The 24,246-nt window shown below is 39.1% G+C and overlaps 1 protein-coding gene across 2 annotated transcripts in view; it reads left to right on the top strand.

The window, feature by feature from the left end:
• Positions 1-1,165: 1,165 nt before the first annotated feature.
• Positions 1,166-24,246, top strand: part of AP1G1 (adaptor related protein complex 1 subunit gamma 1) — an 80,806-nt gene continuing 57,725 nt past the window's right edge. For both annotated transcript variants that reach the window (XM_027119371.1, XM_027119370.1), the window contains exon 1: positions 1,166-1,494. The gene's annotated coding sequence lies outside the window, so the exon portion shown is untranslated. The remainder of the gene's footprint in view (positions 1,495-24,246) is intronic.

Raw genomic sequence — 24,246 nt, 5'->3', positions numbered from 1 at the left:
GGGTCGTTTAGCAAGTTACAGCTTCTCTGAGCCTCAGTCTCCTTATTTGTAAAACTAAGTTACTTATGCTTGTCTAGTCTGACTCAGGAGGTTGTCGCGAGGGTCAAATTAGATTACATATACGAAGATGCTTTTATAAACAATGTGATATCAATATTTGATAATGAAAAATGATAATTACTATTATTACGCCCTTGGCCTCCTTTCTTTACGGCCACTTGGCATGCCCCAGTAGTTCAAGAAAGAAATCGTACAGGCGGGCCTACTAAATTCAATTTTTGTAAACTGTTTTGAAATCCCCTGCATGAAACCCGCAAAGTAAAAAAGTACAACCTCCTGCTGATGACAGGTCCTAAACTCAAGATTTGTGGTTAGTTCAGTTCTCTTTGTCATCTAGCTAGGTGCTCTGCTTTATTCACTTTCAGGGATACTTTATTGCCATTTCATCTGAAGGAATGGTAGGTCACCTTTCATTTAAACGGGCCAAGATATCTTGGCTCTCTTTACATAAACATGGAAAATATTCGTGTCAGGTGTTAGTGATTATTTATCAAGCCAGGACCTGTATGGTTGGACTGTTTTGGCTCAGGTCATTAGTGCATGGAATCAGTCAGAAAGCCCATTATGGAATGGTTTCAGCTATCACTAGTCCAAATCCTCTCTTTTTACATTTGAGGAAATTGAAGCCCAGAGAGTTTAAATATCTTGTTCAATGCACAGGTTGAAAGGTGATACTGGGCTTGGAATCTATTCTTCTGTGTCATCCTTTTTATTTTTATAAAATACATTGCAAAGATGCCATAAAAACCTCAGAATCCAAGACCACTTGGAGCATGTTCCTGAAGTTAACCTTAAGAGAAAGCTAAGGTCTCAAACGTGATGGGTGAGAATTTGGGGTTCTGGTGGATTAGGACCGGCACAGCCTGGTTCAGTGTTCTCCGCCCCCATCTGCCTCGCCTCCCCACTTCCTTCGCTACCTTGCTAGCCCCACCCTCTTCAGGTGGCTCCGCCACTTCCTGGTAGCCCCCCCCCCCCACTTCCACCAATGCGGAACCAATGTCCGTGGGCTCTGGGGTCGACCGGATCTTTCTCGCTCAGACTCTTCGCAGCGGTGACTCGGCTGCGGCGTCTCGCGTCATCAGTGACAGCCCCGATTCTTGCTACGCTTTGCGTCGCTCTACCAGGAGCAGTCACCTCCTCCTTGGCAAATAGTCCTCGGTGGGGTCCGAGTTCTTGGATAATAGGAGAGGGGAGGCACGAGAAGTTGCGGTCAGGGGACGCGGGATCGACAAGCAGAGGGAGATAGGGACCGAAGTTTCTGCGATAGTGTGCAAAGTTAGTTAAAAACTCCTTCCGACCTACGGATCCCTCCGCCTGCAGTAGCGGTGGTGAGGCCGAGGGAGCCGCCATTTTGGATGTTAGGTTCCTGCTGCCCCTGCTGCCACTGCTGCCGCCGCCCCCGGAGCTGCAGGTTTCGTTCGAGGTTTCGGGCCGGTGAGTGTCACTCGCGGCGCAAAGAGCATATTGCCTTTTTTACCCCGCGCCTGCCGGGAGCGCTCGGCCAGAAGCTTCCTGTCAATCCCAGGTGTCCGGTCCCAGACCGTGGGGGGTGAAGAGAGGACAGAAGCTGGGCCAGGAGGGGCCCGGAGCTCAGGGGTTGTTACGACTTCTTGAGCGCCGACCCCGAAGCGTCGGACCGGGAGGGTCCGCGCGCGGCTGCGTTCCTTGCTGTGGCGTTGCCCGGCCGGTGCGGGCCTCCTTGGACCCATTGATTTTCTCAGCCTGCGCTCCTCCTTTTGGGGCTCATTCAGAGAGCCTAGGGTTTGCGGGGCGGGTCTCACCCCCGCGTGTATTCTCTATGCCACGTATCAGCGTTCTTGTATCTCGTACCTGGGTCAGGTCTTTCGTGGAACTCTCTTCAGCACTTCCAAATGCTCAGTTGAACGTCGTCTGCACCTGCATTGCCGTTCTTTTCAAACTGGACATTGGCCTCGCTTCTCTCTAGCCTTCCGACCAACTTCTTTCCCAATTTTCCGGGCTTTTTTCTCTCTCCTCTATTTTCTTAAACTCACCTGCGAATACACTGCTTACTCTTCTCTCAAACTCCTGATCCTGCAGGCGTCGATAACTAATAATTCTCCCGATCTTCTTGACCGAGTCGGGACGTTGGTTGTGTTTCCTTGTTAGGTATAGGAGATTCGTCGAACCACTCGCTCAGAGTGTACTTCAACAGTAAATGTTTATAAAGTTCATTAAAGGGCTTTGAGGGGGAAGGTGGTAGGCAGAGGCTGTCAAATGTTTTCTCATTTGTGGATTCCCTTTACTATGCTGAACACTTAGCTTTTGGGTACTTTTTGACACTTAGTATTTTTCTTGATGTATATCCCTGACCATGGAAATCTGCCTGTGAAAAAGAATTTTTTTTTTTTTTTTAAAAAGAATCTTAATCTGACATTGGTAGAAAGGAAAGTAACTTTTTTGGCTACTGTAGGGATTAGTTAACAGAAGAGAGGAGTGAATGAAAATTTCTTAGTGATTTTAACTTTCAAGTGGTTTGTACAGTAGTGTTCTTCGTTGACTAACTCCAAAAAGATACTTGGATTGACTTCGAGTATTGGATTTTTCTGGAGATAGTTGGATTTTAAATACTCACTTTTACTGTTCTCCATAGTGCTTGTCAGACTGTATACCCCTTAACTTTTGTTTTAAAAATATAGACTCTCCAGGTACCCATAATTTCACCAATTTTATTCTACTCTTAACATATGTTTTGCAGTATAGCATGCTTGAATAAAAAGCATTTCACTGCAATTCACTGATTATTTCTTACATTTCAAGTTAGGTGTGATTTAGTCACCTCTATTTCACCTCAGCCTGCGTTTTAACATCTGCAAAAGAGAAATAACTTATTTGAGATTGTAGCCTAGTGACTGCTGAAACTTAAATTTATAACTTGAACTGGATCAAATCTTTTAATACTTCTAATCCATGTATAAGTGCGTTGTTCTTATCAGGTTATTATCAGGTAGATAAATTCGTGTACTAGTCTTATGATGTCTTAGTAGAAAAGTGAATGTTTTCATTGTAAATAGTGTTCTTGTTATTTGTTTTAAGGAGACTTTTCAAAAATATATTTACTATTTGTGTATTTACTCTGAAGCTATGGAGTTTTCTCTTTTGGTTTGAAGAACTGTCAAACAGAACATATATGGAATCCTCACTCATTTACTAAGTATCCCCTTGTAGTTGTTACTGAAATGTTCCATTTCTGAGATACACTTTTATATATATTTTTTATTTTATTTATTTTTTAAATAAATAAATTTATTTATTTATCTTTGGCTGCATTGAGTCTTCGTTGCTGCGCACAGGCTTTCTCTAGTTGCAGTGAGCAGGGGCTACTCTTGGTTGCGGTGTGCGGGCTTCTCATTGGGGTTGCTCGTCTTTGTTAAGGAGCACGGGCTCTAGGTGTGTGGGCTTCAGTAGTTGTGCACACGGCCCCAGTAGTTGTGGCTCACGGGCTCTAGAGCGCAGGCTCAGTAGTTGTGGTGCATGGGCTTAGTTGCTCCACGGCATGTGGGGTCTTCCCAGACCAGAGCTCGAACCAGTGCCTTGACAGGCGGATTCTTAACCACTGCGCCACCAGGGAAGTCTCTGAGATACACTTTTAAAACAAGGTATTGGAAGAGCTATCAGATAGGTGTTATTTACTCAGTTCCTTTCATGGTATTATGTACTGGTATTTAAATGTCATTCATTCTTAGGTAGTTTGCGTTCAATTGGAGAAAGCATCCTTTGCCTTGCAAATGATAAGTAAAGTGTTTATTTTAGTGCACATTTAAAAAATTTTTATTATTATTTATTTATTTTTGGCTGCGTTGGGTCCTTGTTGCTGTGTGTGGGCTTTCTCTAGTTGTGGTGAGCAGGGGCTACTCTTCGTTGCGGTGCGCAGGCTTCTCGTTGTGGTGGCTTCTCTTGTTGCAGAGCATGGGCTTCAGGCGCCCGGGCTTCAGGAGTTGTGGCCCGCGGGCTCTTGAGTGCAGGCTTAGTTGCTTAGTGCAGGCTTAGTTGCTCTGCGGCATATGGGATCTTCCTGGACCAGGGCTCGAACCCGTGTACCCTGCATTGGCCGGCAGATTCTTAACCACTGCACCACCAGGGAAGCACCTATTTTAGTGCACCTTTGATTGATCAGCACATACTTGAATGTCTGCTTTGTCTAAGGGGTTCTTGGGATTATACTTGAAATAAACATTGTTTAGGAAACCTCAGTTTATTTTCTTTTGGAGCAGTTGCTTGTTCTTTGATCTGTTTCACTGACAGCAGTTCTAGATTTGAAGATGAATTTTAGAGTGAAACTATAAAGTACAAAAATTGTCAGCAATGCCTTGGTGATATTTCATCTCACTATTTTTAAAGTAGTCTTGAAATCAGTCGTGTACAAAAACAAAAACTCAAGTTTTTATGTGATTTGTAACAACTCTATGCAAATTGAAAAAGTTGAATGAGTATTTTCCAAAAGATTATTTTTTAATTAAAAAAATTGAATTGGGAAAACACATACCAAAACAGATTTTCAAAATGCTTAATCCCCTTATTTGCATTTGCTGAGAATTTAAAAATTCTGTGTATACAGCAGGATTTGATATCAAAACTTTAAAACTCTTATTTAGATTTAGCTTCAGAAAATCTAAAACTATTCCTTTCTTCAAACTGCAGCAACCTGTTTATCTGTTTTAGGTGCTTATCGTTCAGTCTTCCTTTATGAATCGTTCTCAGTTGATTTTGGCGTTCTTTCATCCCTTTGTTACTTACATTCAGTTTCTTTCATGCAGGATGGTATTAAAGTAGCAGTTTTAAAATTAAGCGAACATATAGATTTATCTAAGTTCTTATGTTTCTTGGTTTATAGGTTTTGAGAATCATCTTTGTTAAAAAGTATTAGGATTTTTCCATTTGCTTTTTAAAAAAATTAATTTATTTATTTTTGGCTGCATTAGGTTTTCATTGCTGCATGTGGGCTTTCTTTAGTTGCATCGAGCGGGGGCTATTCTTCGTTGCGGTGTGTGCGCTTCTCATTGTGGTGGCTTCTCTTATTGCTGAGCATGGGCTCTAGGTGCGTGGGCTTCAGTAGTCGTGGCACGTGGGCTCAGTAGTTGTGGTTCGCGGGCTCTAGAGCACAGGCTCTTTAGTTGTGGCACATGGGCTTAGTTGCTCCGTGGCATGTGGGATCTTCCCGGACCAGGGCTTGAACCCGTGTTTCTTGCATTGGCAGACGGATTCTTAACCACTGCGCCACCAGGGAAGCCCTCCATTTGCTTTTTGTATAGAAAATTTTGTATCAGTAAAGGTGTCATTTCTACCTTCAAAGTACATGTAAGGTTTTTCTTCACTGAAGGAGTAACATAAAACGCTTAATTTGCCATGAGTTCTGCTTACTGGAACAATCTCTTGTCAAAGTTTGAAGAGTCCAAAAGTGGAAGAAAAAAACCCCCACACTTGCCAAACTTGTTGAGTCAGTATTAACTAACACTTTTGTACAAAAACGGGCAAGGGTTAGGATAATATGATTAAAACGAGAAATGCTTTTTTCACTAGGTACTTGGAAATTTTGCCTTTTTTGGGGGGGCCTTGTTTTGGCCTACTCAGACCATTGGAGAGAGAAAATTAATGAGTTATAAGTATTACCAGTGAAAAACAGTCTTAGAAGGAAAAAAAATTGTTTTTTCTTTTTTTAAAGATGGAGAAAACATATGTGACCTTTGCACTTTATTAATAATTAAAGACATCTTAAAGGCAAGTAGTTTTTACCCTCCTTTCTCTATTGTTACAGTGCAGCAGTCACAGTGTAACCTGATATGCAGTTGCTTTGCTCACTCCAGTTTGCATGTTATAGCTGATTGTGTTGGGCTGAGCATCCTAGGCTTTGCAGCTTATCTGGCTTTGAGGTTAATGTTATGGATTCTTGGGAAGAGCAAATATGAGAAAGACATGAAGTTAGATCTTTGGAACTGTAAAATATTTGCACTCCCCTCCTTATAAGCCTTTGGGTTAAAATTAAGACTGTCAGAGCATAGATGATGTACACTACTTGGTTATAAGATGTAACTTTTGTAAATGATCACACAGTTGAACAACTCAAATTAAAAGAAGTTCCATCAGTGTTTTTGCAGCTCAGTTTAGTAGCTACTTACTAAACCTCACTCTTGGGAAATTGTTCAGTTTCAAGCTGAAGAAAAGGAAGGGAAGTTAATTTTTTAAATTCCTTTTTAAAGTCTGCACGAAAGATTCCCTTCCCACTTTTTGAAATTTTTCATAACATGATACATTTAAAATATGGTGAAAATACTGGTTTGAAATAAATGGGGAAACTAACTGAAAAAATAGGTACACTGTGTAGAGTTAATTGAATCTTTGTAGATATTAGGGTTTTTTGGGTATGATTACCGAAGAAAAACTGTTGTAAGAAGAAGCAGTCTTGGGCTTTCTCTGGCGGTCCAGTGGTTAAGACTGCTTCCATTGCAGGGGGTGTGTGTTCGATCCCTGGTCAGGGAACTAAGATCCTGCATGCCACTCTGTGTGGCCAAAAATTTAAAAAACAGTCAACCAAACAAAAAAGAAAGAGTCTCTTTTTCTTTTTCAAAAATATTTACTTATTTATTTATTTGGCTGCATCGGGTCTTAGTTGCGGCATGACGCGCTCTGTTGCAGCACGTGGGATCCATCTCCCTGACCAGGGGTCGAACCCTGGCCCCATGCATTGGGAGCATGGAGTCCCAGCCACCGGACCACCAGGGAAGTCCCTGAGCCTCTTTTTCTGATAGTACTCAATAAATATATTTGATTTTTTAAAATGTGTATTTCTCTCTGTCAGTGAAGACATGACCTCTGTATTTTCTTTAGAAACTTTACATGATGAAAGCTTAATAGATGGTGTTGATTATTTAAGAAAGTAGAATGAGGAAGTTGCTTACAATTTGACTTTACTAGCACTTGGTTATATTATTCTATTTACACACACTGAACTTTTTGCTGTTCCTTGAATACTCCATGTTCTTTCATTCATTGTACCTGTTCTGCTTTTACCTGGAATGCTTTTCTTTCTCCTTCCATCTGGTGAACCTATTCTTCCTTCCTCTCTACACCAGGCAAAGGAGTATAGTACTTTTTTTTTTTTTTTTTTTTAGTATTTGTTGAATTGTTTGCTTTTCCTGAGCTTCAGAGGACAAGAACTATCTAATTGATGGCATCCCTAGTACATAGCACAGTGCCTGGCACTTAGTAGCTACTCTGCAGAATAGATGATGTGAATGAAAATAATATGGGAACATGTTCAGGTCCTCAGATATATGGTAATTGGTCAAGCCAAAAGCAGTCAGGGTCCTAAGTGAGCTATGGAAGTTTACTACAGGTCATTTACTTGTGACCGATAGAGTTGATGTTAGTGAAGTTTATTTTCAGGTTTAAAACATATACAAAACCTTATCTCGTGTCTTTGAAAATATTATTTAGATGTTTAATTCTAAAATTGATATTATCCTTTCCTCTTTGCAATTTGTTCAGACTCTTTCTTATGCAAAAGCTTCAAGTGACAGCAAAGAAATCTACTCTTCCTGCCATCTTTTTTCTTTCTTTTGAATACCTATTATGTAATTCATTATACTGAAGAAACTAATAGTAAGTTGAGAACTTCAGTCTTTTCCCCCAAAATGGAAATATGTTGATAGTTCAGTGATTTGTTACTGACTCTCCCTTTGTGTTTTTTGTTTTTTAACATCTTTATTGGAGTGTAATTGCTTTACAATATTGTGTTAGTTTCTGCTGTATAACAAAGTGAATTTTTTTTTAATATTTATTCGGTTGCACTGGGTCTTAGTTGTGGCATGTGGGCTCCTTAGTTGTGGCATGTGAACTCTTAGTTGCGGCATGCACGTGGGATATAGTTCCCTGATCAGGGCTTGAACCCAGGCTCCCTGCATTGGGAGCAAGGAGTCTTAACCACTGCGCCACCAGGGAAGTCCCTCTCCCCTTGTGTTTGAATAATCTACTTTAATAGTGCTGAGGATTTTTAAAAGTCTTTAATTCATTTAATTTACAACATCATAGAGGTCCATTGTAATAAATGAAAAAAATCTAAAGACATACTTCTAAAAAAGCTGTTCATTTCCCTAATCCCTTTGTTATTTCTGCCCAGCCATTTTACCAGGTTATGGGTATACTTCAACATTTCTCTCCATGCTTTGTTAAGTACTATATATACAACATAAATGTGCATATATAAGGATTCTTTGTTTTTACAAAAGGTAGAGCATACCTTTTTTTTTTTTTGATCATACTTTTTTTTTTTGATCATACTTTTTATGTTACTCTGTAACAAGGTTTTCTTAACACATCATAGTCAGTAAATATAATTCTATCTTGTTTTTTTAAATATCCCTATTATGTCTCATCGTATGGATGTACTCTACGTAACTTATTCAGTTATTTTCTTGTGGGCGTTTGGGCTGTTTCTAGATTTTGCCACTACAAACAGCGCTACAGTAAACATCCTTGTACATGTCACCTTATTTGCTGATGCTATTATTTCTACAGGCTAGAATCTCCAAGGTGGGATTTCTGAGTTAAAGGAATTATATTTTATTTATTTTTTTAAGGAATTATATTTTAAATGTTATTATTGCCAGATTACTCTCTAAATAGGTTGTCATAATTTCCATCTCCACTAGCAGTGGGTTCTCCATAACATCACATCATTAGACGTAATTACTTAATTTAATTTTTGCTGCTCTGCTAGTTGGTAAATGGTTTCTCAGTTTCATCTTAATTTTATTTCCTTGACTATTGCTGGAGCTAGCCTCTTTTGATATGATTTTTGGCCTTTTGGATTTCCTTTACTGAGAATTGTCTATGTCCTTGGTTCATTTTTCTTTCAAGTTATTTTTCTCCTTATCTTGTAGGAACATCTTATGGTACATTATAACATTATAACATTATTATTATTATAATAACATTATAACATTATAACATTATACATTATAACACATGCGTTTATTAATCTGGAGTTAATTTTTATATAGTGTGAAGGGGTCTTATGGTTTTCCTTTGTATAAAGAGCCAACTATGTCTAGACTAAATAAACCATCCTTTTCTCAATGAATTAAATGCCACCTTATCATGTGTAAAGTTCCCATATATGTTTGCTCTATTTCTGGATGTTCTGTTTTATTCTTCCTGTACCATTATTTTACTGTTTTGAATATCATAACTTTATAGAAACTTACACTCTGTTAAGAATAGCTCCTGTCACTGTACTTTTCCATTTTCTTGACTGTTCTTAAACATTTATTCTTATATCTGTATGGGTTGAAAATAATTCTGTTGAGTTCAGAAAACCTCAGAAAAGCCCAGTGTTTTTTTATTTTTAATTAATTTTTAAAAATTTATTTTATTTTTGGCTGTGTTAGGTCTTCATTGCTGTGCGTGGGCTTTGTTTAGTTGCAGCGAGTGGGGGCTCCTCTGCAGTGCGCGGGCTTCTCATTGTGGTGGCTTCTATTGTTGAGAGGCATGGGCTCTATGTGCGCGGGCTTCAGTAGTTGTGGCATGTGGACTCAGTAGTTGTGGCACGTGGGCTCTAGAGCACAGGCTCAGTAGTTGTGGCAGACGGGCTTAATTGCAGCATGTGGGATCTTTCTGGACTAGGGCTGGAACCCGCGTCCTCTGCATTGGCAGATAGATTCTTAACCACTGTGCCACCAGGGAAGCCCAAGCCCAGTGTTTGGAATTGCACTGTATTCATATATTAATTTTGGGAGGCCTGACATTTTTTTTTCTGACATTTTTTAATGAGGATAACTTTTCCTTATTATGATGTTTCCATTTATCGAGGTCTTATTTTAGTTTTAGGTTCTTCAGTAGAGGTTTCATAGATTTAATACCTGTCTTCATCTAGTTCATGTACCTTTCTTGCTAAATTTATTCCTAGATATTTTATAGTTTTCGGCACTGTTGTAAGTGGGACTTTTCCCCCCTCTGTTTGTAACTGATGTCAAATATAGGTTAAAAATGAATCTTTCATTTCTTATAGACCAGAGCCCCTCATCCCCACCCCCTTCTTGCTATCCCAAATTAACAGAACTTGGATTCATGAAGAATGTGCTAGGGAGAATTTGTTATCTTAGTTTTAAATCATTTTCTCATAACTTTCTAATGTCACCGTGTAGAAAAATGCCCATAGATAACTGTGACTCTGTCCTTTTAGGATGAATACCATCTTATTATTTTGAAAGTTTGCAGTTTTGCTTTATTTATCCATTCTTGTAGTTTTTGTTAATTTGACTCTTCAAAGCAAGAATTCTCAAATTATGTATGTTCATTATATGAAAGATATCAAAATATACAGAGGTTAAAAATGCATCTATATTCACACTAGGCACAGATATTTCCCTTAAAATTTATCTTATCCTTTGGAGCGTATCTTTAAGAAAATTAAGATTTTATTTGGAGAATTTTGTGACAGTTTTTGATAATTGAGGACTCTAGGATATCTTTGCTAAAATCAGGGTTAGGAGAGTGAAAAATTGCTTTTTATTTTACTTGTGTCAAATTTGATGTTGATCATGTTCATCTATCATTGTTTATTGGGCCTTTTTTAAAAATGAATTTATTTATTTATTTATTTATTTTTGGCTGCATTGGGTCTTTGTTGCTGCACGCAGGCTTTCCTCTAGTTGCGGTGACCGGGGGCTACTCTTTGTAGTGCCCGGGCTTCTCATTGCGGTGGCTTCTCATTGCAGAGCATGGGCTCTAGGCCCACGGGCTTCAGGAGTTGTGGCTCATGAGTTCTACAGCGCAGGCTCAGTAGTCGTGGCACATGGGCTTAGTTGATCCACAGCATGTGGGATCTTCCCAGACTAGGGTTCGAACCCATGTTTCCTGCATTGGCAGGCGGATTCTTAACCACTGTGCCACCAGGGAAGCCCTATTCGGCCTTTATTGCTTTTCATGTGAATTAATGTGATCGAATCGTTCAGTAGACATTTGCATTTACATACATCCATTTTTAAAATCTCAGTTTTGGTTATGGATAATTAAGCATAAAAGAAGATTCCTGTAACACTGTGGCATTTTAGGGAGAATTGAGCTTAAGATCTCTCAGAGGGATGCCGACTGGCTGCCTAGAGAGGGTGGGATGGTATCTTAATGTGGTCACTCGTTTCACAGCCTTAGCCTTGAAGATCCAGAAATTCCATTTCAGTATTTCACCTTGGAATGATTCATCTTGATTGAACTCACTGATGTGTAAGTTAAAATAACAGTGTTGTAATTCATAAGGGGTTATGCTTTTCTACTGAATTACCTGTGTCTACTTTCCAGGGCATTCTTCTGTTCCTTGTATGGAGGTGTTTGGGAGGCAAGGTACTTAAGAAGGTGATTAATAATCAGAAAGCTGCATTGTGAGCCTGAAACCAGAGCATATAAAGTTGGCTGGTCTTGAGTGTTTCATCATTCTAGGCCACTGTGAAACTTGATGAAAGAACTATCCCTGTCCCACAATGGTGTTTGCCTCTCCAGAGACCAAAATACTTATCCCCAGATTTAATCTCTTTTATTCAAACAATGATGTACTAACACTGGTCTCTCCTTTTTCTTCACTCTGTAGAACATTCCCTTCTATGAACACATTCTTCATACAGGAGAAATGGATGTGCACTGCCTCCCCCTCCCCGCCCACTTTCCCCAAAAGAAAGAAAACCATAAAAACACAGTGAGAAAGCTAAGTCATATTAATGACAGGTGGTGTCTGTAAGATATATTGGAAAGTAAAATTCTGATTGAAGCATAATACTGTTGATCAATTTGGTTTAAGTTTCTTACTATTAAGCATTCTTACTATTTTGGTCATAGTATTTTGCAAGTTTTAAGTGCACTAAAGCAATTCAAATATACATACAAGATAAAAATCTGAAATAGAGGTTCTGTGGGGAGCATAATTTGAAATTATAGGCCATATGGAGAGTATGAGAGAGAAAGCAGAGTAACTTCTTTTGGAGGGTTTTGCCCAGTGTTAACTTAGGTCCCTTGAGTATTTTCAGCCATACTTAGAAATCTGTGACTGGATTGTTAAACAGTAATGAGTGGTAAAGTTAACTGAGATCTAATTTCTGATTGTTTAGCAAGAAAGACTTCAAGTATAGTGAGTGGATAGAAAAGGAGATAATTTTAATATTGAAAATCGCTTTTAATTTAGGATTTCTTTTTAGATTTAGAGCTCAAATCTAAGCTTTAAGTTTAGAGGAAGAAGGACCAAATAGCAAGCAGGAGCCCCAGCCTCTTGGTTATATGCTTTTTAAATAATAAATAAATAAAATAAGTACATTTATTTTTTTATGGCTGCATTGGGTCTTTGTTGCTGCACACAGGCTTTCTCTAGTTGCGGCGAGTGGAGGCTACTCTTCATTGCAGTGCGTGGGGTTCTCATTGCCGGGGCTCTCTTATTGTGGAGCACAGGCTCTAGGTGCCCAGGCTTGAGTAGTTGTGGCATGCGGGCTCAGTAGTTGTGGCGCACGGGCTTAGTTGGTCTGCTGCATGTGGGATCTTCCCGGACCAGGGCTCGAACCCATGTCCCCTGCATTGGCAGGCGGATTCTTAACCACTGTGCCACCAGGGAAGTCCTGGTTATATGTTTTTGACTGTTGGCTGTCAGCTCAGAGCTCACAGCCCGGGAGTGAGGTCAGAAGTAGGAAGAAAGTTAACTGAGCAGGGTAGAATAGAGGACTGGGTTGAGTCCTTTCCCATAGGTGTTAGCAGCCAGTGCACTTTATTTTGTATGCTTTGGAAAGGACAAGTGTATTTTCTTTAGATAAGACTTCTATCTAGCCTTTAGAATTCAATAAATATAGTATTTAGTGAGTTCCTACTCTTTTAGGCAAGAGGAATACAAGGATGAATAAACCAAATAAGGATCAGGCTTCAGGGAACTTATATTTGAGTGGGAAAAATAGGTATTTCAAAAGAAAAAAAGAGGAGATTATGGCTTGGAGGTGGTATTGATGTATGAGGAAAATCTTTATCCCACAAAGGGATTTGCAGAGATTTTGGAAAATAACCATTTTCTCCATTTGGGGGATAAAATTTAGGAGAATTGGAACATATGCAGTCATTTTTTTTTTTCTGGTCTCTTATACTGTTTAAAATTTTTCTTTCCTATATGAAGCATTTATAATTTTGATTACTTTGGGTATGTAAAGTAATCTAATTTAGTTTAAGCTCCAGAACCTAATTTTGTTTAACCATTTTGGATAGAAATTTTTCCAAAATGAATTTCACACTTCCTTTTTTCTCTATATTTTTCATCATTATTTATCATAACCATTAATTAAATAGAATATATTTAACCACAGTCCTTGTACCTTAACAAGTCAGACTTTTAATTTTTCTGTGTTTCCTTTCTGTCCTTGTCCTAGTGTTTTACTTTTTATTATTAGTTTTATAAAAGATGACAAAGGGACATTTTATTTTGAAAAAGTGTACAAGCATGTACATATAAAATATATAGACATTTAATCATTGGCTGAAACCACTGAAATACTAAATGTAGGTGGTTAGATGTAAAAGGAGAAGTTGACAGGCACATACTCATGGTAATAGACTTAAATATATCTTTCTCAGCCTTTGATGGGTCAGGTAGTTAAATTAATAAGAGCAGACAGTATCTGAACTACATAATTTTTAGAAATTGGTTATTCAGTGGATACTCTTTATTTTCATGTAATTGTTACCTTTATTTTTTTAAACAGCTTTATTGAGATATAATAGACAAAATTGCACATATTTAATGTATAATTTGATGAGTTAGGATATAGTTTTATATTCAGTTTTTTCTACCTTCTGCTTTAAATGTTGATCTTTGTGAACCATTCCTTGATGAACCAGGGTCTTATTATAAAAATGGATTATGGTACTGTTTGTAATTTGTTAATACCCTTAGGACTATAGGGAGACTTGAAGACTTTTTGCTAGCACACTTAAGTATCATCAGACTACTATGCTCTGTGTATGTGTGTGTGTGTGTGTGTGTGTGTGTGTGTGTGTGTGTGTGTGTGTAAGATAAATACTTTAATTGAGGATATTTTTAAAAAAGCTGTAAATTAAGGTAATTATTGTGGAAGTCAAAGGCAGAGGTTTTTTTTTTTTTTTTGCGGTACGCGGGCCTCTCACTGATGTGGCCTCTCCCGTTGCGGAGCGCTCCGGACGCGCAGGCCTAGCGGCCATGGCTCACGGGCCTATCCGCTCCGCTGCGTGTGGGATCTTCCCGGACTGGGGCACGAACCCGTGTCCCCTGCATCGGCAGGTGGACTCTGAACCACTGCACCACCAGGGAAGCCCCAAAGGCAGAGATTTACCAGTGATTTGATCTTTTCCTTTTTGATTAATCATTTAACTTTTTTTAATAGTATAGAAGTCAAGTAAGGGCACAAACTTTATTTTTTAAATTGTAGTAAGAATACAATAAGAGCTATCCTCTTGACAAATTTTCAGTTGCACAATATAATATTGTATAGGCACAGTGTTGTTATAGCAGATCTCTAGAATTTATTAGTGTTGCTACTATGCTTTTGAATGCTTTTTTTCTGTTATATGTAAGTTTTATTTGTTTGTTTTACTACCGTTTTTGTTTTTTCCCTTGCTGTTAGGTGACACTTTAACTACCATCAGTGTCCTTTCCCAAAACAGCTTCTTTCTCCTGGCCCCCACCCTCTTCAGTTGCTCTAGTTTTCTAATTTGTTCTTTTCTGGAAAAGGCTGAATAAGAACCTGCAAATAGAGTAAAGTAGATATTCTGTGTAGGTGTGTGTTGATGTGATGCTCTCTATTGGCTGCACGAGATTATGAAAATGTGTTTTGGATTCTCAGCTATGTTCCATATAGCTGAGTCATTACTATATACATTATATTCTTACAAATTTTTTAAAAAAGCATAGAGTTTATTGTTTTTTATGATAGGTGTTTAAGCTGTTGTATTTCAAGGAATCTCGTGGTTTTTGAGTATTTTGAAAAGCAAGTAAAAACTTTCAAAAAATAAGGAAATCCTCAACACTGTAATAAAAGTATGTTACATAGTCTGCAACATTCATTACATAGATTAGATGTATTTGAACCTAATTTTTAGAAATGTTTCAGATATAAAGCATATGGAAAATAATAAACCTTCACTTACCTACTACCTAGTCTAAGAAATAAAACATCACTAGTATAGCTGAAGTTTCCTGTGTATCACTGCGCCTGATCATATTCCCCTCCCTCCCAGATGTGCCGCTGTGTTGGATTTGACCATTATCTTTTACATTCATGTTCTTTCTTATTCTCTTACTGCATTTTTAAAATTGAAGTATAGTTGATTTACAGTGTTTCAGGTATACAGCAAAGTGATTCAGTTATACATATACTCTTAATGCATTTTTGTAGTATCTCTAAAGAATAGGCACTTTCATGTGTTTTAAACCTTTATAAGTATTGATACTGTGTATCTTTCTTCAACTTATTTTTGCTCAATTATTTTATGCAAGAATAATTTGTTCATATAGCCAACATTATGGCCAACATTTGTTTAGTGATTACTGGGTGCCAGGCACTTTGCTAAGAATTTTACACGTATTCTGATTTAATTCTTGTAACAATCCATTGAGGTAGGTACTTCACACACACTCCCGCCCCCCATTTTGCAGATGAGGACACAACTCTGAGAGGTTAAGCCATTTACACAAGGACACACAGCTAATAAGTGGTGGAGCTGGGGTTCAAACCTAGGTAATTTTACTCCAGGGTCATCATGCTGATCCAGAAATCACTAAATTTCACAAAAGAAAAAATTTCTAATTATATTGAGTTAGTTTGGCCATGACTAAATTTGGCTTATCATAAATACAATTTTCTGTTCTGTCATTGACTAGCAATTTCTGCTTTTTATTGTGTGGCTGCAATTTAAAAATCTGTTTTCCTCAGTAGACTGAGATCTTAAGGACAGAGACTGTGTCCTTGCCAGTCCCCAGCACCTATTGCAATGCCTGGCATAGAGAATGCTCAGCAAATATTTGTTGAATGAGTGATTGGCACTTACTGGTATAACGTGTTTCCCTTACGTGTTACTTAGGTCATCTCTGGGGTAGTGTGACTAATTGAATTGAACAAGGAGGAAAACGAAGAGGTGCACGAAGCTAACTTCTGATTCCAAAGTTTTTACATTCTCCCTTTCCATTTTGAAATGGATTTAAATAATGCTAATGTTGATGTCATTTATGATGTTGTATTCTCTGTTTTATAACTGTAGTCTAATGGGCCCTGAACTGTTAAACTTCTTTTTTTCATTTTCATTTTCTGATTAAAGACCTTGATCCTGCTGCTTTCTGAATTCAAGATTCTCAAACTTAATGGCTGTATTTCAGTTAAGTATAGTATATGATATTTTGTTCCTTATTGAAGTTTGGTTTAGTTTATTTTTTCCTTGTACAGAGATGCTTGTACAGATGCTTTGACTGTACAAACAGTCAAATAAAGGGAGTACCTTTGATTTATAAATAATGATACTTTTAAAATTGACAAACTGAGAATAGGATGATATGTAATGTGATCATCAAATATTTGTTCTCATAGATTTTTTTTTTTGAAAGAGTTGTGAACTTTCTCCAACAGCTTTTTTTTTTTTTTTTTAATTTATTTTTGGCTGCATTGGGTCTTCATTGCTGCATGCACACTTTCTCTAGTTGTGGTGAATGGGGTTACTGTTCTTTGCGGTGTGTGGGCTTCTCATTGTGGTGGCTTCTCTTGTTGCGGAGCATGGGCTCTAGGCAGCTTCAGTAGTTGCAGCATGTGGGCTCAATAGTTGTAGCTCGTGGGCTCTAGAGCACAGGCTCAGTAGTTGTGGCACACGGGCTTAGTTGCTCTGCAGCATGTGGGATCTTCCTGGACCACGGCTCTGACCCATGTCCCCTGCGTTGGCAGGCAGATTCTTAACCACTGCACCGCCAGGGAAGTCCCCCACAGATTTTTAAAGCTGATTCGATACCCTTATTTTTTAGTTGATGGAACAGAGACTTGGAGAAGTCTGGAGGTTTTGCCTTAGGTAGCTTGGCTGACAATGGTGGTTGATTATTAGGATCTTTCTTTTATTGTTTTGGTGCTAACATTTCTTTTAAATATGTTCTTTGTAGAAACAGTGTCTGAGGGATATTCAACATGTTAAGAGTATGTATTTGAAAGATTTAAGAACTTTGTCATTCAAAATCTTCATTCAGAATATAAAACCATAATCTCTAAGGTTTATTAATGTAAGAAGACTTGGGGAGGAGGCCAGAGGAGAGGCTACCTTACTAGGCCCAATTCTGTAGCCCAGTAATTTTTCCTTCCATTTGTTAATTCTTTGACTTTAATTGCTACTACTTCCAATGCATAGTTCCTGTGGTGTGCCTCCCTCCTTTCAGTGATTTGGCCAAAACATAGACACAAGCTTTTTTTTTTTAATTTTATTTATTTATTTTTGGCTCTGTTGGGTCTTCGTTTCTGTGCGTGGGCTTTCTCTAGTTGCAGCAAGCGGGGGCCACTCTTAATAGTGGTGCACGGGCCTCTCACTGTCGCGGCCTCTCTTGTTGTGGAGCACAAGCTCCAGATGCGCAGGCTCAGTAGTTGTGGCTCACGGGCCTTGTTGCTCCGCGGCATGTGGGAGCCTCCCAGACCAGGGCTCGAACCCGTGTCCCCTGCATTGGCAGGCAGACTCTGAACCACTGCGCCACCAGGGAAGACCAGATGCAAGCTTTTTGATTTTCTCTTTTGCAGGATTTGAAATGGCTGGAATTTTAGAATAGACTTTCTTACATATCTAAGGTAGAAATATAGTTTTGTTTATTTATGTTTGGCTGTGTTGTGTCTTTTTTGCTGCACACGGGCCTTCTCTAGTTGCAGTGAGCAGGGGCTACTCTTCGTTGTGGTGCGCGGGCTTCTCATTATGATGGCTTCTCTTGTTGCAGAGCACGGGCTCTAGACGTTCAGGCTTCAGTAGTTGTGGCATGCGGGCTCAGTAGTTGTGGCTCGTGAGCTCTAGAGCGCAGGCTCAGTAGTTGTGGCACACGGGCTTAGTTGCTCCGCGGCATGTGGTATCTTCCTGGACCAGGGCTCGAACCCGTGTACCCTGAATTGGCAGGCGGATTCTTAACCACTGCGCCACCAGGGAAGCCCTAAGGTAGAAATAAAGAGAAATACAAGTACTCAAAGATTTGTCATTGTCCCTCTCCATGTAATTAAAGCATTATCCTCTTTTAGTCTCAGTTCACCTGTTTAGAAGTCCAAAAGGGATATAGCTTAACAGGCTTAACAGACACCTTTTCTGACCTGCCTGTGTTTGGAAAGCACTACGTTTCAACATGCCACTCAGGAACTCCTTTCTAGACAGCTTGACACCTTCACACCTTCATGGGGGTTAGCTCAGTAGAGCACCTTTTAGTTCCCTGTCACCCATCCCTACTTTACTGGCAAAGAACATGACTTCATCTTTCAGGTGAGACCTGCCTTCAGCCACCCCTTAAATAAGGGTTTGCTATTATCTTTTACAGGCTGAACAGTTTTGTTTTATTAGCAGTTAAATGTGTCTTAAAGCAGGTTGGAACAATTAGTAACTTTCTCACTAGCCTACTTAATATCCCAAGTGTATATTATTATACCTGGTCAAATAAGTCTAAATTGTTTCATTGAAGGCTTTTTTGTTTACTTTTTAAAAACTCTAATTTTTTAGTTAACATACAGTAAAATCGACCTTTTTTGAAGTGTACAGTCCTGTGAACTTTAACACATGTATAGATTTATGTAATAACCACCACAATTAGCATACAGTTCTATCATCTCAGAAAAACTTCCACAGGCTGTCCCTTTTTAGTCTCCCCAACCTTAACCTCTGGCAACCATTGATCTGTTCTCCATCATTATAGTTTTGTCTTCTTGAGAATTTCATATAAATGGAATCACTCAATATGTAACCTTTTCTGAGACAGTTTTCTTTCATTAGGCATAATACCTTAGAGCTGTGTAATGCCATGTAGCAATAGTTTGTTCCCTTTTAAATTGCTACATAGAGTTCCATTTTTATGGATTTACCGCATTTTATTTCCAGTTTTTGGCAGTTATGAACAGAGCTTCTATAAACATTCATGTATAGGTTTTTGTGTGAACAAAAGTTTTCATTTTTCTATGATAAATTCCAAGTTGTGGGATTGCTGGGTCATATGGTAAGCGTATGTTTTAAGTTCATAAGAAACTGTCAAACTGTTTTCCAGAATGGCAGTACCATTTTGCATCCCCTCCAGCGGTGTATGAGAGTTCCATTTGCTCTGCATCCTCCCCAGCACTTGGTGTTTTAGCCACTCTAATAGGTGTGTAGCAGTATCTTACTGTGGTTTTAATTTGTATTTCTCTAATGCCTAATGTAGTTGAGCATCTTTTAAATATGCTTATTTATTATCCTTATACCTTTTTGGTAAAGTATCCATTTTAATCTTTTGCCTGTTTTAAAAAACTGGGTTGGTTTGTTTTAACTGTTGTGTTTTTAAGAGTTCTTTAGGGCTTCCCTGGTGGCGCAGTGGTTGACAGTCCACCTGCTGATGCGGGGGACGCGGGTTCGTGCCCCGGTCCAGGAGGATCCCACGTGCCGCGGAGCGGCTGGGCCCGTGAGCCGTGGCCGCTGGGCCTGTGCATCCGGAGCCTGTGCTCCGCAACGGGAGAGGCCGTGACAGTGAGAGGCTCACGTACCGCAAAGAGTTCTTTATATGTTCTGAATACATAACATGTCCTTTGTTGATATGTGATTTGCAAATATCCCAGTCTCTGTAACTTGTCTTTTCATTTTCTTAGTAGTGTTTTTCATAGCACAAAAGTTTGTACTTTTTATGAAAAAAAAAGTACAGTTTTATCATTTTTTTCTTTTGTGGGTTGTGCCTTTGGTATAATGTCTAAGAATTCTGCCGAACCCCAGGTCATGAAGGTTTTCTCCTATATTTTCTTCTAGAAGTTTTATAGTTGTATGTTTTACATTTAGATCTATGATCCATTTTGAGTTAATAGGTGTGAAATTTAGGTCAAGGTTCTTTTTTTTTTTTTTTTTGGCATATGGATGTCCAGGTGTGATGTGCATTGAGTTGTTCATACTATTACCTAATTATCCTTCTGATGTTTGTGGTGATATCCCCTCTTTCATTCCTAATAATTGGTAATTTGTATTGTTTCTGTTTTATCGTCTGGTCAGAGGTTCATCAATTTTATTGGTCTTTTCAAAGAACCAGGTTTTGGTTTCATTGACTTGATATATTTTTTTGTTTTTAATTTAATTGATTTCTGGATTTTTAAAAATTATTATTATTTGCTTTTTTTAGTTCTTTTGGGTTTATTTTGCTATTTTTCTAGTATTGTTTTTTTTTTTTTTTTTTTTGCTGCACCACACAGCTCACGGGATCTTAGTTCCCCGACCAGGGTTGACCACGGATGACCTGGATTGAACCGTACCCTCAGCAGTGAAAGCTTGGAGTCCTAACCACTGGACTGCCAGGGAATTCCCTCTAGTTTCTTAAAGTAGAACCTTATATTGTCAGATTGTTGACATGTTTCTTCTGTTCTTATACAAGCATTTAATGCTGTATGTTTCCCACTAAGCACTGCTTTAGTGTATAACTCAGATTTTGATGTGTGTTTATGTTTTTGTTCACTGTATTTATGAATTTCCCTTGATATTTCCTCTTTTACCCATGGATTATTTCGGAATGTATTGTTTAATTTCCAAGTACACAGAGAGTTTTACAGTTAGCTTTCTGTTACTGATTTCTAGTTTAATTCCCTTACAGTCAGAGACCATATTTTGTATAATTTCCATTCGTTTAAATTTATTAATTATTTTTTTGGCTGCGTGGCTTGCGGAATCTCAGTTCCCCAACCAGGGATTGAACCCCGGCCACGGCAGTGAAAGCACCGACTCTTAACCACTGGACCGCCTGGGAATTCTTTTTTTTTTTTTTAATGGCCCAAGACATGGTCTATCTTGGTGAATGTTCTGTAATTGAGAAGAATGTATATTCTGTTGTTGTTGGTTGGGGTGTTCTATAGATATTGGTTAGATCCAGTTAGTTGACAGTGGCATTCACGTCTTTTACACCTTTGCTGATACTCTGTCTATAGTTCTATTCTTAGAAAGCATGTTGAAGTCTCTAACTATAATTGAGTGGTGGTTTATTTTTCCTTTCATATCCGTCAATTTTTGCCTCATATATGTTTTAGCACTACTGTCGAATACGTTTGCAATTAGGATTGTTGTATTTTCTTGGCGAATTCATCCTTTATCAAGCAGTGGGAGGATAGGGAGTGACTTATGCCATGCTCTTAGGATCACAGCTCCTCTGGTCAGAAGAGCAGAGTCTCCCTTTCCCCGTTTCTAGGTGCCTGCCTGGCTGTTGCTGCCATTGCTTTTCTGCCACAGCCAGCACCTTTGCAGTATTGCCTAGGGGCACGGGTGGAGTGAAGGACAAAACTAAACAAAAGAGAGCCTTTTCCTCCATTGTCCTTTATATTTCTTTCCCTGCTCCTTGGACCAGAAAGAGAGGGTTTTTCTTAGAGTTCCTTCTCTGTACCCAGCGAGCACTTCTGGGTTTTGGGCTGCCCTTGGGTACAGGCTGGGCAATACTGGAGGAAAATGATAGCTTCTTGCCAGTTTGAGGGAACTTAAAATTCTGCTCTCTTTCTCCAGTCTGCTTGCTGTCATTTATTTTTCAGAGTCCTCAGGTAGCTGTGGCATGCATTTTGTCGAGGATTTTAGTTGCATTCAGAGGAGAGAGAGGAAGGAGTCTCCATGGAGTGTTGTTTATACCCATCTTCACTGGAACTAGAACTTTTTGTTTAGTTTTGATCTTAGAATATATTCTGAAATATACTAAATATAAACTAAATTCAGTACTATGTAAATAAACTTTTGTTTTTCATTCATGCCTGTGTGGACAAAAAAAAATGTTGCCTGCCATTTCAGTAAACAAAGAGCGTTTCCAGCCATCAAGCCATCAGCCACTGTTGCCCCTGCAGCCCCCCAGTGGTGTACCCTGAAGGGAATTCAGGATGGAGAAAAACAGGATACCAGCCCTCAGTAGTTAAGATGCATATCAAAGGAATGATTTCAGTAAACCTAGACTCTTGCATTTTCCCATACATAGAAAAGCACTAAAATCATTAACTTGTCTGTTTTTTGTGATTAACATCTTTTTTTTTCCTTTTTGCGGTACGCTGGCCGCTCACTGTTGTGGCCTCTCCGGTTGCGGAGCACTCTGGACACACAGGCTCAGCGGCCATGGCTCATGGGCCTAGCCGCTCCGTGGCATGTGGGATCTTCCCAGACCAGGGCACGAACTCGTGTCCCCTGCATCAGCAGGCGGACTCTCAACCACTGCGGCCACCAGGGAAGCCCTGTGATTAACATCTTTTGATGTTTAACTACATGTTTCTTTTTGTTTTGTTTCCTACAAAAACTCATGTGTCCTGGCTTCTCCATTACCTCTTTGGAGCAGTCCCTCAGAGCTGTCTGAGAGGCTCTATCCCTGGCTATAGTCTCCAGTAATGCCTCAAATAAAACATAATTCTCAACTTCCATGTGCATTTTTTTAGTTGACACCTATTAAGATATTTTCCTGTGATATATAAAGAAGTCAAGTAGTAGTAAGTTGTCATAGCCCAAGGGAAAAAAAATTACTGCTTTTCTCTAAGCTAGAGGCAGCCTTAGCAACTAATTCTGTGACCTTGTGCGAGGTAGTTAACATCCTGCATCCTCAGTATCTTCCATAAAAAGGTAGTGGCTCTGAGACTTTCCTGGTGGTCCAGTGGTTAAGACTCTGTGCTTCCAGTGCAAGGCCCGCAGGTTTGATCCCTGGTCGGGGAACTAAGATCCCACATGCCGCATGGTGCGGCCAAAAAAAAAAAAAAAAAGCTAGTGGAATAAACTATATTTCTGTGATTCTGAGGCTGATAGCTGAGAAATTGCTCCAGGTAACTTGTTTTTCTCTCAGCTGGCTTAAACTTTTGTGATTTTTCTCATTGGACTACACGTTTTGGGACTAGATTTAGGCTTTTTCTGATAGTCTTTGTTTGCTCTGTAGAATCATTGAGGTCTTCCTAGAGAGAAGTTATTTCTTAGCAGAGTATTACCATTAATCTCGATTGATTTTTAGATTTCTCTTTTTCCCCACACACCAAGTTAGGGTTGATAATAAATACTATTCTCTTTGAAAGTACAGGGACTTCCCTGGCAGTCCAGTGGTTAAGACTCCATGCTTCCAGTGCAGGGGGCATGGGTTCGATTCCTGGTCAGGGAATAAGCTCCCACATCTGCACAGAATGGCCAAAAGATTAAAAAAAAAAAGAAGAAGGAAAGAAAGTACAGTGACTGGGCTTTAGACAGTTGAAAACTGATTTTATATTTAGTTCTTGATCTCTGAGAGCTGTAGTAGCTTTATGCTTTTCTTATATTTCACTGTGTTGAAAGAATATAGAGTATGTTGGTTTTGCTTACCCTTAAATTTTGTTTTATCCTGAAGTTCGTGGTATTTATGGTTATTGTGAAAAGTAGTTCTTTATTTAGATCTCTATTAATATTTTTTATTATTTATGAAAAATTTTAAGGATTGAAATGCCTTGTTTGTCGAGGCTTTTTTTTTTTTTTTTTCCGGTACGCGGGCCTCTCACTGTTGTGGTCTCTCCCGTTGCGGAGCACAGGCTCCGGAGGCGCAGGCTCAGCGGCCATGGCTCACGGGCCCAGCCGCCCCGCAGCATGTGGGATCTTCCTGGACCAGGGCACGAACCCGTGTCCCCTGCATCGGCAGGCGGACTCTCAACCACTGCGCCACCAGGGAAGCCCCTGTTGAGGCTTTTTGACTTTTAAAAAGCTTTTGGTTATGAACAATTTCTAATACACATGAAAATAGAGAATAATATAATGTACCATCATGTATTTATCATATACCTTCATCAGTGATCAATATTTTGCCCATTTTGTTGCATATTTTTCTCTCCTATTTTCCTTCCTAAATATTTTTTCCCCTGGGAGTATTTTCTTTTTTTTAATATTTATTTATTTATTTATTGCTGCGTTGAGTCTTAGTTGCGGCACTTGGGATCTTCATCGCGGCATGCGGGATCCTTCTTTGTGTGCGGGCTCTTTGTTGCGGTGCTTGGGCTTCTC

The sequence above is a fragment of the Aethalodelphis obliquidens genome, unplaced genomic scaffold (genome assembly GCF_003676395.1).
Source record: "Aethalodelphis obliquidens isolate GAN/ISIS:26980383/991018 unplaced genomic scaffold, ASM367639v1 scaffold20, whole genome shotgun sequence".
NCBI lineage: Eukaryota > Metazoa > Chordata > Mammalia > Artiodactyla > Delphinidae > Aethalodelphis > Aethalodelphis obliquidens.
The sequence above is the reverse complement of the archived record's forward strand: the minus strand, read 5'-3'. Positions and strand labels throughout refer to the sequence as shown.